General features: G+C 30.9%; 2 long non-coding RNA genes across 2 annotated transcripts; both read left to right on the forward strand.

The window, feature by feature from the left end:
* Window positions 1–455: 455 nt before the first annotated feature.
* LOC120169611 lies at window positions 456–2,183 on the forward strand. Its single transcript, XR_005520680.1, has 4 exons — window positions 456–514; window positions 1,030–1,055; window positions 1,670–1,760; window positions 2,171–2,183. It is a non-coding gene; the product is annotated as an uncharacterized LOC120169611 (long non-coding RNA).
* A 222-nt stretch (window positions 2,184–2,405) lies between these two features.
* LOC120169610 lies at window positions 2,406–3,953 on the forward strand. Its single transcript, XR_005520679.1, has 3 exons — window positions 2,406–3,539; window positions 3,621–3,743; window positions 3,882–3,953. It is a non-coding gene; the product is annotated as an uncharacterized LOC120169610 (long non-coding RNA).
* Window positions 3,954–15,605: the final 11,652 nt, after the last annotated feature.

Below are 15,605 nucleotides of genomic sequence, written 5' to 3' on the forward strand. Positions count from 1 at the left end.
ATTGAATTCCTATTAATTAAGTGGTAATTTTCTAATAAAATGAACAATTTGACTTTGATGTATGTCTTTGTCAAGTCAAATTTGAGCACTGACGGTATTGTTTTATTATGCTTTGAGCAGTTTTCCTCATAACAGATTTTATGTCTAATGTAATTTCTTCTCCCTTTTTTGATATATTTTTCATTTATATCACATAGATTTGAATGTATGCTTCAGATATAGCTTTGTGCAAGCTGTTAATTTTCCACTGCTTCAATCATATAACATGAAAATTTTCAAGTATTTATATTTGAAATATCATGCTAAAACTTGAATTCCAGCCATACAAAATATGCAATTAACTTGGCTTAGAATGTATGGTGGTATTATCATTACATTCCTACATCATCGCCTTTGCAGTATATGGTTTGTTTTATCTGATTGTGCTTCTTTGTTGGTTTGTGTAGTGGCAACAAATGGATATTGAATATGCATTCTGGCAAATGCTTCACTTATGTACTGCACCAAAGGTCGTGTAAGTATTGATCCTTTATCATAATTCAACTTATTTTTCTATCGTTCCGTATTATCATCATCCTCCGACTACTGATTGCTTAATTCATATGATGCCTGGAATAGAAGAAAAGTACCTATATTATCACTAGTTTTCTGCTGACTGATATTTTAGTTCTCATTGTTTCCACTTTCCATTACATAATTCCAGAGTCTTGAGATGGAATTTGAGCTATTAATCCTCTTTATCTCAATAGAATTTTGAGCATTTGCTATTTATTCATTTTTGCTCCAGAAAATGGAATTACTGCATTTCAAGTATGTTCTCTATTTGGGTAGAGATCATAGTATTGTGACATCTGGATGTATTTTGTATCTGGTACTGGCAACTTGCTATTGCTTGGATCTGCTCATTATTATTCATTTTTATTTTGGAGTAAAGGGATTATCTGCAGAAAGAAAAGTCTTTTGAGTATTGAAATGTTTTTCTAATTATTTTTGTTCTATTTTGTATATAATTTTCTATGTTGGATGCAGCTATCAGCACACAAAATGTCACAAATGTAAGCTCATTGCTCTATAATTGATATATTTTTTTTAATTCTATGTCCATGTTCAGTACTTAATTTGTAGCAGCAATGTTTTCAATCACAGAATGCTACTTTAGTTCCTTGAGATATACTGGACTGCAAATACAGTTGTCTTTCAAATGACTTTCACGTTATCTTGTGGTAATGCCTATACTACTGAATCCTGATAATGATATCTCAAAAGTGTATATCATTTTCTACATTGTATGTGCTATTTTGTGATTAGTGCCATCATCCTTTGGCCTATACCTACAATAAATTGTATTCTATATGTTCAACTGAGTTGTACTCTATCAGGTTGTTAACTGAGGATCAATGCAGTTGAGATGTGCTTTCAGCTCTTAGGCGACTTTTCTGTTTCTTTTTGTCCCCCACCCTATGAAAGAAACTGGAAATACATCAAAAGCACACATAATAAGAGTTACCTTACTGGGTTATAGCTTTAAAACTAATGTGTCATTTTTTTAACTTTTCCCTTTTGGGTCTTTAAGTTTCATGTTCCTCTAACACGTTAAAGGTGTGATGTAATTAAATTCTTTCCATCATCTGATGAACTAGAAAATTTGTTTATTTTTCCTTTTTTTCAGAAACCAAGAACCAGTGGGCACGTGACAACCCTGCTTTTGTTGTAATCTGCAGCTTTCTTTTGGCAGTTGCAACAATAGCTTATTGTGCTGCGTAAGTTTCTTTTTTCCTTTCGAAACATTACTCCATATAAAAAAAACGACTTACTAGGCGTTGAAACTTTAAAACTGGTACTTGCTTTTGGATTTATAGGGAATTAGTCTTAGATTCAAATTTTATTGATCTCACATTGGCATGCTTGTGGCATTTATAATTTGTATGGTATATTTGTTGTAAGGTTTCTTACGTTGAATTTATAGAAGTCTTTGATATTTTTTAGTCTTAAGCAACACGATTTGGGCTGCATCATGAGGGTGCTAAGTTCTTCCAAGTAGAGTAATATCTTGACCCCAATAATGTACAACATATTTGGATTCTATAAGAATGCTAGTGGCATTATTTATTTTTAGTTTTGCCTTTTCTTCTGAGCTGCTGGATATTTTGTTGTTTTCTCTCTAATACAGGTATGATTACAGTGCTGCACATGCTGTTTTTCTAGTCATTTCAGTATTGTTTTTCCATTTTTTACTAACTTGAGTAATTCTGGCTACATGTTGCTGGTAAGAGACAGTATCTATTTCTTTTCAAGCTGGAGTTAGTCTCCCTTAAAATCATATCTTAATTGTTATCTCCAAATTGGGCCTGGTGAACATGTACATTCCATCAGGGGTCGACTTGTAGTTCGTGTTCAGTTGATAATATCTATTTATTATCTCCTAAAAATTATCTTAACTCTTAGCTCAAATTTGACATGTAGTATATATGCTGATAATATATATATTGGAAACCTGCATAAGTTAAGCTAGTGGCTCTCATTCTTTCTGAAGGCTCAGTTGCTTTTGGAAATAGGCATATCTACATTCTTTGCGCTATGAATGTTGATTCTTTCAGTTAGGTCTGAGGCTGCAGCAGAATGCTATAAATGTTTGAGTGTTTTTGTAACAGGAATGTTATTATGATTGTGGAATAGGCTATAGGGTTTGTTGTCTGACATTACTCTTACCAAAGGAGGGAGATCAGGCTTGCTATTACATTTTACTTGGAATTACTGACTGCTTGAGATATCCCAAAGAATTGTTAGCCAAAAAATCTTCATTGATTTAACTTTATATGGAGACTATATAGCTTTTATGTTTTAGGCTCGTTGCTTATCCTTGTTCCAATGAGAAAAACTTTTTAATAACTCCAACAAGACAGTAAGAATGCATATGAGATGCTGCAAGCTTCGTCCGCAAATGTAAAAATAGTAGAACTTTAAGCACTTGTTATAACTAAGCGGATAAAAGGTGCCCTGACATTACCATCTTCAAGCAAATAAAAATTTATGCTTTAGTAGTGAAACATCCTGAACTGGTTGAAAGAACTGGTGTACTTTGCTGAGTTGTTTCCATATCTTTATTATTAACTTGAATGAGATAAAACCTAAAGTTATATTTATTACTAATTTCATTCTAGCATGGTTGGCACAGGTGCACTTGTTTGATGGTGAATTGCATTCTCTGACTCCATGCAGGTTCTTGACAAATGCTTACCTTCGGGAAGAGGCTCCAAATAGTCATGTGGTGGAACAACGGGTTTGAATGGCAAGTCTGGAGACTTCTTCCTATCTTTCCAGAAATTTAATCTCCTGTGTGAGCTGTTTATACTGATTTAATTATTAATTGACAGATCTGGTCATCAATGCTTTATGTTTTCCGCAAGCAGCAGAGTGGCTTGTGAATATTAGCATCTAAAATAATTGTGTGGTGCTGACTGTAGCTTTCCTTTGTTTGAAGGCTGTATGCATTTGATGTACACTGAAATTTTTCTTCCCAATGTTTGTACTGCTTTACGGTAATTTTGCGGTTAATGCCTGTTTGTCACTTTCCTTTGTAATCTCAAATTCAAATGGGACTAACATTGTTGTTTTGGCAGTAATTCATTATTTTGTGTCACCGCTTCTAGTAGCCCATGGTTTTATCCCTGAACTTTTGTCGAATCTGCTTTTCATGGTGGCAGCTTCTTACTATCACTACCTCAACTTTTTAGGTTATGATGGTAAGCTTATTTGCATGCCCTTTTTCTTTTACCCGTCTTGTAACTAGCCTATAATTTTCCTTTTCTGACAACGAAACTTGTCGAAGAAGTGGCTAATTATTATCACCTTTGGGACCTGGCATATCTATTGTACTACAGTACTTCCCTTTCTGGAGAGAATAACCTTTTTCCTCTACCCAATTGGAGTCATAATCGTTTTCTCGCCAATCTATAAATGTGTGACTTTATTATATCTAATTCTGCTTTGGCACGGAGATCATAGCTAAGCTGAAAACACAATCCTGTTGTGCAGTGATTTTAAGCGGTTTCAATCCTTCGAGATATTTCATGAATTTATACTTTAGCCAAAGGGAATGATGTGCGGAATGTGAGATCAGTGACCGGGTTGGAGATGACATCGATGTTAGGGGGCTTTTGATGTGTAAAAGGTAGAAATGCAGCAAATTCTTTCAAAAGAAGATAAAAAAGGTAACCTCCATCCGAAGAAGCCTTTTGTAGTTTTTCTTCATGGTTTTTCCTTACCATCAGGTGAAATTAGATTAGAAAAATGATTTTTCAGTGTTGAAGATGATTGGTCAAAGGGAGCGGTTTGAAATGTATTGATTTTACCCTTTGTTTCTTATTAATATATATATATATATATATATATATATATATATTTATTGTGTTCTATCTGAAAAATCATAGTTTATGGGATCTTTATCTTTTCTATAATACTTGTGTGATGTATTTAGATGATAATTCCACCATTTGATACACTGAGCCTAGGGCTAGGGTTGTAAATGAGACGAGAGATATCGTGAGCTACTCGAACTCGACTGAGTTCGAGTTTGACTCAAGTTTTTAACGAGTCGAAACGAGCTATTTGATATTCGACTCAAAAAGCTCGCGAGTAACTTGAAAATAATAATATATTAATTTTTTTAAAATTTAAATTAATAATAATATTGATATTTGTGTTGATTTTTTAAAAAAAATACAATACAAGTCTTTCATATATTTTATGTTCAGGTTTGAGTTCGAGTTTGAACTTCAACTGAGTTAAGTTTAAGATTTTTTTTATTTCATGCTTTTTCGAGCTTCAATTCATGGTTTTGAGTTCGAGTCGAACTTGAAAATTTTAGTCTCGCGAGCTTTCGAGCCAAATCAAGTTTCATTTTAATTTTTTTGAATCGGGTTGAGTTCAGTAATACTCGAGCTTGACTCATCCAGTTTACAACCCTAACTTAGCCAATTATTTATGAGTGTGTAAAACGATATATTGCTTGCGTGCTTGTGGATGAGTTTGATGTTTCGGTTGGTTTTTGCCTAATTCAGGCAAAGTTTTCCACTTCTTGGTGATGCGCTGTGATTGCGTAAAATCTCATGCACCCCAGGACGGAGCCAACTTTTGTTTAAGGGGTGAAACCCGAATTTTTTTTATGTAAAAATACTAAAAAGTAAAATTTACATTAGTTTTAAAAAGAGTATTGATACTGACTAACATGAGTTGGTTTAAGTGGTAAGTAATTTTATATTATTTAAACAAGATCTTGAGTTTGAGTCATTGTATATGTAGAAAATCATTGTTGGGAGACTCATCAACCAAAGCCAAGTGTGCGATGTGGGTCGACTCGAATTAGTCAAGATGAAATCTTGGAACATGGAGGATAAAAAAAAGAGTGTTAATACTATTTTAAAAATAATTGATACCCCTGTTATGAAATTAATAATTATAATTTACTCCTGTATAATTAAAAAAAAAAAGCAAAATTAAATTCTAAAATTGTAATTTAAATTTCTTGACCCGTCTCAATCCACCATATCATTAACGAACAAAAATATTTTAAGGATTTACAAATAAATCTAGAAGTTTTTTTTTAAAGAAAATAAGGCAAAAATGCTTCTACTAAGCTTGGCCTGCCAATTCACATGCCCATCTCCACTTTTCAGTGCAACACCTACGCTCTTTTTGTTATGGTTCATAGAATCACTGTTGCTATGAATAAAATACATCGTTTCTAATTATATTATTTATCCTATTTTATTAATTATACTTTTAATTTTTTTAATTTATTCAATGAACTTTCAAATTGTTTATGTTTAAATCATCCTAAATTATTTTATTATTATTTTTGTATGACGTGACATTTTTATTTTTTAATTTAAAATATAAAAAAACAGAAGGTGGCAAGAGGTTATCGCCGGCTATTGTCGAGTGTCGTAGATGGTGGTCGTTCGGTCCCAAATTTCATGGGGCTTGTTCGTTTCGACCCTTTGAGTCTGAATCAGATGGTTGTTTCACCAGAAAATGTCCCAAAACCCATGAATCTCGACTGAAACGTTTCGGCTTCCTCACTTTCGATCTCCAATTCGTATACTTCAGAGCAAGTTCCGGCAAAATAGAGGGCGGATTCGGACTCAAGGTGTCGAGATGAACAAGATCCATGAAATTTGGGGCCGAACGACCACCATCTACGGCGGTCGACGATGGTGTTCGACCACCTTCTATTTTTATTTTATATTTTTAATTAAATAATAATAAACATTGTCACATCATATAAAAAATAATAAAATAATTCAGAGTGATCAAAACATGAGCAATTCGAAAGTTCAATGAATAAATTAAAAAAACTAAAAATACAATGAGTAAAATAATAGAGAGCATAGTTCAGCGAGGAATGGTGTGATTTACCCCTGTTGCTATAGTGAATAAAATTTGACTTAATTCGAAAAAAATTTAAATTTGAATTGAATTATAAAATAGAACTTAAATAACTCGAAAAAAATAATTTTTTTAGTAATTAACATATTAGTTTTCAAGTTCAAGTAGAGTCTCTCAACTTGCATGATATATATATATATATATATATATATATATCACAGAAAAAATATGCAAAAAATTATATATGGTTGTAGAAAATCGTTTAAATTAGAATAAAATAATATTATAAAATGATAAATATTTACAATTAAATTTAAATAGAAACCATAACAATTTGACTTGACTCAACTCGAATTTCATAAACTCTACTCGAAAAAATTGAAATAAAGTTTGAGTTATTAAATAGAACTCGTCAACTCAAAATTTTTTATTCGATTCGGCTCGACTCGATCGGATACCCACCGGCTGTTGCTGCTCTTCAATTCTCCCTATTCCAACCCATCATGTTATATCGAATACGGCTACAACGCCTTCTTGTCTAACTAATGTAAAGCCTGTAATTGTTCGTTGATCCATCTTCTTTTATCTTTATATTTTTTCTCGATTCAATATAACGAGATTTTATGCATTCACATGTCCATCACTCGAATGTTCATTTTACTTGATTCAAGTCTGATACAATGTCCTCTTTATGGATTCTAACTCTCAGTTAGATATTTTAATATATGTATCCAATAAACTCTTTTTAATAATCTAACAAATCAAACACACAATGTTGACTTACCAAATCAGCGACGAACGAATGACATTAGAATCTCATTTGACGAGTATACTTTTCAATCATAGTGGTATGTAAAACACGACTAAATTAGTCTGACTCAACCTAATATCGAATACAACTGAATGTAATACTTAAAAACCGACTTGAAATATTTGATAAGTTTATAAGTGCCACGTTTAACTACCGATGTGGCTCAAAACTTTTAAAACAATATAACCATATATTCTCAAATGTAGAATGATTTGTACAAAAATTGGAGCCCATTTATTTTTAAAACAGATATACATAAATATGGCAGTCAAATAAACTTACAAAATTAAGGTTTTGATCATTTACTATGCTCGAGTGATCCAACTAAGACTTCCCTGATGATGATGTTATCTCATTACGAACAAAGAAACCAGATATATCTTGTCATGAAAATAATTTGAACATTTAACTTACAAAATTTAGTGACACACATCTACTCTACTATATTTCATGAGGTTCATAAAAATAAGCATGCAAGTCAAATAAATAAACATAAAAGTATGACATAATATAGTAGCATGCTAACATAAACTACCAAGTTCAACGGAATAATAACTATTCTCAGACATCAAATCCAAATCTATCTTCACATAACATATCATACAAATATAACATAAGAATGATACCATATTCATAATTTTCGAAGTATTCAAATCGCCTACTTGAAGTGTATGTCAAACTTGTATATATCATACACACAGATAATGGATAACAGATCAATAGAATTGCACACGTGCTCAAATAATATGAGATATATCTAAATAATGTCTCGCCACTCGTTGATGCTAATCAAATAATCTCGAGCATCTGAATTATTTTTTTAGTGTCACACATAATCGCTAATAAGATTATATTGGATGCCCAATATATTTTTCGGATTAAAATCAATTTACCATATTTTCAAATCATTACCACAACATAAAAAATACAAAAATTATAATTACACAATAAGCAGTGGCTAATATTAAAGTTATTATAAAGTATTATACTTCATTTGAAATTTACTTAACAGTATTTTATGTTATACAGTAATTTAGTCAGTATCTCATCACCTTATCGTCAAAATATACATACAAATTAATCCAAGCACAAGTCATTATCACATATAATTTATGAGATTATTCTTAATTTGAGATTTCTAGTATACTTAATAAGTTTAAAAATATTTTATCATTTTCAGAGCCTAAGATCACTTATTGATATCATAAATTAATATCGTATCTTAAGGATCAAACTATAAGAATCTTATAAATACACAACTACATAAATATAATAATTAAAAAAAAAGTCAACAAATGTGTTTATAAATAACATTACCCCTTAAAACCTAATTAGCTAAACATAGGAGTATTTTAGTGATCTTCCACTTATAGGGATATTTAATAATTTTTATATAATGCCTTTTATTCTATTATCACTTATAAGAGAATTTTAGTCATTTTTATACTTAGGAATAGTTTGGTCAGTTTACACACATAAATACATTCCAAATATTTTAACATGTAAGGGTACTTCAGTCATTTTAACATATAAGATTGTTTTAGACGATTACTAATTTAAAGTTTAGAGACCTATTTTTTAAGTGCTAAAGTATTATAATTTTCTATCAAGATTTTAGGCCTTAAACACCATTATTTAGGGTTGTGAACAGTTTGATAATTATCCACTACTGCTCGAACGCTATAACATGCACACAAATATGAAAGGCAAGACATCACATTTACCAAAAACATGAAATATTTTAAAGTTTTAGGTGTACTAACCTTAAGCTTTTAAATTGGAAATTATTGGCCTTATACTTTTAGTTATCGATCCTTCCCTCATCGGTATAAGTTCCCCATTCACGAACATGGCCCCAAATTAATCATTCTCCACATCAAAATAACTCATCAATTACTAAATAATAATTTAAAAGACCCAACTGATATAAAATTAAAAGTTAACGGGGCTAAAATAGCATCTAATTTGCAAATTCACGTACTAAATTGAATACTAATCAAACTAAGAAGAGTTGAAAGTGTAATAACCCCTTTCATAAAAAAATACACGAATCCTGAACTGGACAAATCGGATCACTGGTCAGGTATTGGGCGTGATTCTAAAATGATATCGTTTTGACCTCTCTCCAACTAATAGGGGTGTAAAAAGCTTACTCTACCTGTAAAATTGACTGAAATTGACTCGAGTCAAAATTGTTTTTGACATGCGATATGGTGATTCGAAACCAACTCGAGTCGGAACTGGTATTGACCTGAATCCTAGTTGGACCTGGAAATTGTAGATCTGAACCCGACCTGAGAATGACTTGAAATCAAATTGAACCGAAAATATAATACTCGATATTGAATTGCTCCCACTGATATCAACCCAAACCCGAGATTAACCTAGTAAATAACTGGTATTGCTTGACATGTTTTCAACCTGACCTGTTATGAACCTGACTTGTTATGAACCTGACTTGTTATGAACCTGACTTGTTTTCAACCTGACCTATAAATGATCCGACTTGTTATTGACATGATATGATATTTACATGACTTGACATTTATCTGACTTATATATTACCATTGATGAAATTATAAAATTTTAATAAAATTGTGAGATTTTGAGTTTATGATAAATCATATTAATTAATATGATTAATTTTTAAATGTTATAATAAAATATTAGTTATGATAATTAAATTAGTAAATAGACTTATTATATTAATTATGATTCTTATATTATGATTCTTATGTTATAAATCTTCAATATAATCATTATTTTATTTTATTAAGTAATTTTATGTATTGAACATTATTAATTAAATTAATTATAATGATTACAAGTTAGAATAATTTATTGGCATTAAACATGATTAATAAAATTATTTTAAATGTAAATTATATAATTTAATTTATGTAAAGAAAATTTATCTAACAATTATAACATATATAAAACATAATATAAAAGATTAATTTAATTGATATTGATAATCTAAATAACATTTGATCTAAAATTTGAATAACATTTTATTTATTACAGTTGAATACAATAAAATCACAATAAAATGAATAAAAATAAAGTGTTTTTTAAGCTCTCAGATTTTATAACAAAAGTTTTATAAGGCTAAAAGTCTAACTTTGCTACCAGAAATTTCTTCATCGAGCTTTTGTATCAAAATATCTACATGCTGCCAACATTGTTAAATTATGGACAACTTTTCAGCTTTAAAGCCACCAACATAATTTAACATAAGTAACAATAGAGAAAAAAATGACAAGTTACAACAATTTATTTAAGTCAGACCAACAAAATAAATTACAAGGCAACAACAGGCAATAAGTAGCATGCAACAACATCCAACAGGCAGCAACAATCAACATTTCTTCATTAAACAATTATGCAGTCAGTGGTAAAGCCAAAGGGAATACGATGACCAACAGTGCAAAACATTTACGACTTTACCAAACTCTTACAGGATCAAGCATTCAACATATTTTATAATAATAGAAACAATATCAAGCAGAATAAAAAAAGCAATAAACATTTATAATGATGCTTGTTGTAACTTGCAAGGTACCCTATACAAATCAGAAGCATTAGTAAACAATGGTTTCATGTACTCTTAAATATAATAAATATAATAAATATAATAAGTCATTAGCAAATAGAAGCCCTATGTAAAGGGAAGAAACAAGACAAAATCTCCAATTCCAATGGTTTCACTTACTTTTAAACAACCTAAAAATTAAAATGAATATTAAATAATTAATAAACAATTTTGAATTATTAATGACATTAACATAAAAAATAAAACAATTTGGCATATCTTTACATAGAAGACTCATTAACCACAGTAAGATATTCTCCATCCTTATCCTCCGACTCAAAACCATACAACCAATTACGGGTTGTTACAAAAATCTAAACATTTTTAGGTAAGGGTTTAGCTATTAATTTGTTCAAAATTCGACCCCTCATACTAAAGGACGATTCAGATGCAACTGAAGTAATTAGAATATGCAATATATCTCTCACCATGCGAGAAAGTACGTGATATGAAATACTTTGATTTTTCCAATACTCTAAAATATCAAATTCATATTCTCCAGTACGAGGGACAAGGGGCAAACTGATGTAAGAGTCAACATCGGATCGTCCACTCCTTGAAGCAGCTAAATTGACATCAAAATTCTGAAAAATAAGAGACAAAAATTATTAAATGAAAACAGGAAATAAATAAGATCAAATTCAACTTAAAATTATAATAACTAACCTGAAATATATATGATTTTCTAAATGTTTGAGGCTGATTGGAACTTGACCCACTTCTGTATAAGGATGTGTTACTTTGGACAGAAGAAGAAGAGGGAGGACCACAAGGTGCATTTTTTTTTAATAAAATACATATAACTCAAGAAACTCATTATAAATGAGACTTACCCTCTATTGAATCTCATCCTCAATATAAAAAAGATTGTACAACTCCTTCAGAAGTTGTAATTTATATAGAAGATTAAGTAAAACAACAAAAGACAGAATCATTTAGTGATCAGACCAATATTTCTTATATAGTTCAAGCATGGGTCCTGCCATTGTAGAAATACCTTCACAAGGATCGTTATGAGCGTCACACGACAATTTTTCAATTGCAACAACGTTAGCCAAATACAAGTTAGAAGTGGAATACTTAGAACTAGAGAACATAATAGTAATTTCATAAAAAAGGCTCAATAAAATCACAGATTGTTTGAACAATTTCCCACTCATGATCAGTAATGATATCCAACTCATTTTCCCTATTAACAAACAAGTTAATTACTAATCTAGCCTCAAGTGCCCTATGAATCATCAAGGAAGTAGAATTTCATCGAGTAGGAACATCCAATACTAACTTACCAATGAAAGAAGAATCACAGTCTTTAATAGCTAATTCAAAGGCACAAAGTCGAGAGTCAGAAGAATCAATAAACTTAACAATCTCACGCAATTTAATAACAGAAGAATCAATTACCTTTAAACCTTTTTGAACTATAAAGTTCAAAATGTGGGCATCACCTTATATGAAAGTACTTACCATTGCAGGGAAGAGGAGAAATGACATTCAAATCATATTTCAGACTCTTAACCATTTTATCATTTGCAGAAGCATAATCAAGTGTAATGGTAAATGCTTTTTTTAAAGACCCTACTCACATATAATCTTTTTAACAAACTTAAAGATTGACTCATCATCATTAGGAGGAGAAAAACAACTAAAATTAAGTATTTTATACTGAAGTTTCCAATTATTATCAATATAATGAGGAATAAGAGCAAAATAAGAATATGAAGTGCAGGTTGACCAACCATCACATGTAAAACAAACACGAGTTCAAACAGAATTCATTGAATCAAGTAGTATTTTTTTATGCTTTTCATGCTCCAATATGCAATACTTAGTAACAATAAACCTAGATATATCCTTGACAGAAGAATTAAGGTAATGATGCAAATCCTTAAGTTTTTAATGCTCAACAATACTATATGCATAACCATGAAACAAAATAGCCTCAGCAAACAATTCACAATATTTGGTTTGATCAAAAGAACTTACCAAAGCATGATTTTCAGTAAGATATTCCTTATAAGAATGGCATTTCTCAATATGCCTTATAGGATTAGATTTACCAATATAAGAATCAGCCTTATATCTTTTAATTTTGCAATACTTACACTCGGCATAAACAGAACCATTGGCAGATTTGATGAAGGTGTAATGCTCCCAAACAGGAGAAGTTCTTCTCTCGAACTCAGCTGAACATGTAGCCTTCCTCTTAGAGGATTTATTGACATCAAATGCTTCAGACGGTAAATCATTTACATCACCTTGCAAGAAAAAAACTAGGATTAGTATATAAAATTAAAAATTTTAAAAATATATATAAATAAAGCATATACAAAAATAGGAATGGCCAGTTTATCTTTTTCAGAATGTTCTTCATTCTGATCTGTTGGGGTTTCTCCTACGAAACAAATGAAGAATATATTAATTCAAATATTAAAATAAAAAAAGAATGAAAAATACCTAGATAATTCAACTCGTAAGACAAACTATCCATGAAAATATAGAAAAAAATAAAGGTTTCGAATAATTTGTTACAGCCTTGGTTAGATCTAGGGTTATAGAAGATGATCAGAGACAGATGAAGAAGATGATGAATAATATCAGTTAGGGTTAGAGAAGATGTACAAAAGAAGAAGAAGATGGTGAATAATAAGGGTTAGGGTTAGAGAAGATAAACAGAGGCAAAAGATAAAAATACTCAGTTTGGGTTTAGGGTTAGAGAAGATAAACAGATATAGAAGATGAAGAGGTTCGGTTTTAGTTTAAGGTTAGAAAATATGAATAGAGACAGAAGATGAAGATACTCGATTTGGGTTTAGGGTTAGAGAAGATGAACAAAAACAAAAGATGAAGAGGTTAGGTTAGGGTTTGGGATTAGAGAATATGAATAGAGATAAAAAGTGAAGAGGAAGATGAACAATTATGGGTTTGATCTAAAAAATAATTTGGGTTTTGATTTTCAGTGTTTGTAAGGATCAAAGAAGGGTTTTGGGATGAATTGGTGTTTGGGTTTGGGGTTTGATCAGAAAAATAAGTTGGTTTTAAGTTTTGGGTGTTTGTAAGGAATAAAGAATGGTTTGGGGAAGAACAGAGATGAACACAGATGGAAAAGGGTTAAATTTTTAGGTGTTTGATCGAAAAAATAGGAATGGGTTTGGGTTTTGGTGTTTTTGAAGATCAAATGAGGGTTTTTGGGATAAGCACGGATGAACAACGGTTTAAATTTTGGGTGTTTGATAAAAAACGGGAAATGATTTGGGTTTTGGTACTTGTGAAGATCAAAGGAGGTTTTTGATATGAACACGAATGAACAAATGTGAAGCACACGAATGATTTGGGTTTTGGTCCCTCGTCAATGCTTGTTGTTTAATTTATTTAAATTTTTATTTGTAATTTCATATTTGTTCAATTTAGTCATTAAATTTATATTTTTTCATAAAATCAATCCATGATTATTTATATTCTTAGTAATTTACTCTAAATCATATACAATTACAAATTGCAATTCAAAGTTTGCGAAAGACAAAAACTAATTAATCCAAAAATAAAAATTGACCCAATCTGTATCTGATAAAGATCCGACCTAAATTTTATATATCAATGATGTGACCTGATCTGAATGAGATCCACTTGAATTCCATTCGAACCTAAATTAACCTGGTCTTTAACTACTCCAGGCCTAAACTGTTTTGACCTGAACTGACATCGATCCGAACTAAAAGTAACCCGACTTGAACCCAAACTGAACCTAGTGTCAAATCTACCTGAAAATGATCCGACCTTATTTGACCTGGACTCGACCTGATCTGATTCGAAGCATCAAATTAACCTGACTTGACCTGTATCCGATTTTACCCTACCTGACAGGATCCGACTGAAACCTGAACGATTACTTGATTTTACATCCCTACCAATTAACCCCAAAACTAAGCATATTTGAATTAGTTTATGAACCCTAAATTACTTCTTCTTCTTTTTCTTCTTCTTCTAATTTCAATATTTCCACTAATTCTTCTTCTTTCCTTTTCTCTTCTCTTAAACTTCCCAGACATAAATTACTGTACATCATATTGATCGGTCATCGATGCCATTAGCCATCATGTCGACCACCATCATCGACAACGAGCAAATTTTAATTTTTTCAATTTAAACCTTTTTCATTTGCTGATAATGAATATTAGGTCGTTTCTCTTAAAAATGCTCTGATCATTGCAAATATAAAAAAACCTCTCATTCGATGTCATCCCTACAATATGATGCTCCTGCCACTAATCTACTACACAGATCTTCAAGACAAAACTCATATCATTGAAAAATACAAACCCTAAATTTGTCTTTTCCCTTTTTTTATTCAATATAATCTTTCCTCAATTAAATGACCATCTCATATATCTGATGACATAACTTCTAGCTCTGAATTTGGATTGTGATAATATATTTTCACATAAAATTCTTGATTTTAAAGATTTATTGATTCGATTGATTAAAACTAAAACTCCTAGCTCTGAATTTGGAATGCGACAATATATATTCACATAAACTTCTTGAATTATAAGTAACAAAAAGCATCACCAAAAGTTTTGGCGATAAAGAGCAATAATGGTTGACCAGAAAATCTAAAGGTTGACCTGAATATAAACCGATTCGAATTGGCCTGAAAATCTAATGGTTGACCCGAACTGAAACCAACCGATCTGATTTTGACCCGAATCGATACTCGACCGAACTGAATTTTCATATACACAAACTAAACTCGAACCAGATCCAATCCGACCCGAATTTAAACCGAAATGATCCAACTTATACTCGATCCGAATG

This window comes from Hibiscus syriacus, unplaced genomic scaffold (assembly GCF_006381635.1).
Source record: "Hibiscus syriacus cultivar Baekdansim isolate YM2019G1 unplaced genomic scaffold, ASM638163v2 tig00111769_pilon, whole genome shotgun sequence".
Lineage (NCBI taxonomy): Eukaryota > Viridiplantae > Streptophyta > Magnoliopsida > Malvales > Malvaceae > Hibiscus > Hibiscus syriacus.